The sequence below is a fragment of the Pteropus vampyrus genome, unplaced genomic scaffold, assembly GCF_000151845.1.
Source record: "Pteropus vampyrus isolate Shadow unplaced genomic scaffold, Pvam_2.0 Scaffold20, whole genome shotgun sequence".
NCBI classification, from domain to species: domain Eukaryota; kingdom Metazoa; phylum Chordata; class Mammalia; order Chiroptera; family Pteropodidae; genus Pteropus; species Pteropus vampyrus.
The window spans coordinates 2,100,544-2,101,450 of NW_011888801.1; the positions used below are offsets into that span (position 1 = coordinate 2,100,544).

The 907-nt window shown below is 36.2% G+C and overlaps 1 protein-coding gene across 3 annotated transcripts in view; it reads left to right on the forward strand.

Moving 5' to 3' along the window:
* Positions 1-907, forward strand: part of ADK (adenosine kinase) — a 475,283-nt gene that overhangs the window by 301,031 nt on the left and 173,345 nt on the right. The gene's annotated exons all lie outside the window — the stretch shown is intronic.

A 907-nucleotide genomic window follows, 5' to 3' on the forward strand; every position in this document is an offset into this window, starting at 1 on the left:
GTACTTTGAAAAAACTCAGTGAGTTCTGAAACGAGTCATATCAACACTTTCAGGAATTGAAACTAGAAGAGCAGAGCAAGGAGATCGAAACCCTCAAAAAGAACCAAATAGAACTTCTGGAGATAAAAAACAAGGCTGGCAAGAGTTGAAAAATGAAATAGCAAGCTTGGGAAATTGAGTCAACCAAATGGAGGAAAGGATCAGTAATATCAAAGACAGAAACCTAGAAATAAATCGTAAGGAAGAAGAGAGAAATCAAAGAATGAAAAATAATGAAAGAGAAATACAAGAACTAGCTGATACCATCAGGAGAGGAAACATAATAATGGGCATTATTGAAGGCGAGGAAAGGGAGCAGGGAATAGAAAGCATTTTCAGACAAATAGTGGATGAAAATTACCCAAATCTAAGGAATGAGCTAGAACTTGGAATTCAAGAAGTTAACAGAACCCCCAATTACCTCAACCCAAGAAGGCCTTGACCAAGACACATTGTATTAAAATTATCAAAAATCAGTGACAAAGACAGAATTCTAAGTGCAGCCAGGAGAAGAAAATGGTAACTTACAAAGGAAAATCCATTATATTATCCTCGAACTTCTCAGAGCAGACATTACAAGCCAGAAATGAATGGAGTCAAATATTTAAACTAGTAAGTAAAAGGAACTACCAGTATAGAATAATGTATTCAGCTAAGCTCTCCTTTAGATATGGAAGAGAAGTTAAGACCTTTCCAGACATACAAAAATTGAGGGAATTCTCTACTACAAGGACTACATTACAGGAAATACTGAAAGGGGTAAGCTCACCTAAAACAAAATGACACACACACACTAAAACATAATTAGGAGTAAAGTGACTATCAGGCAAATAGAAGCAGAGGAGTGCAATCCTTACTAAGAACAGGG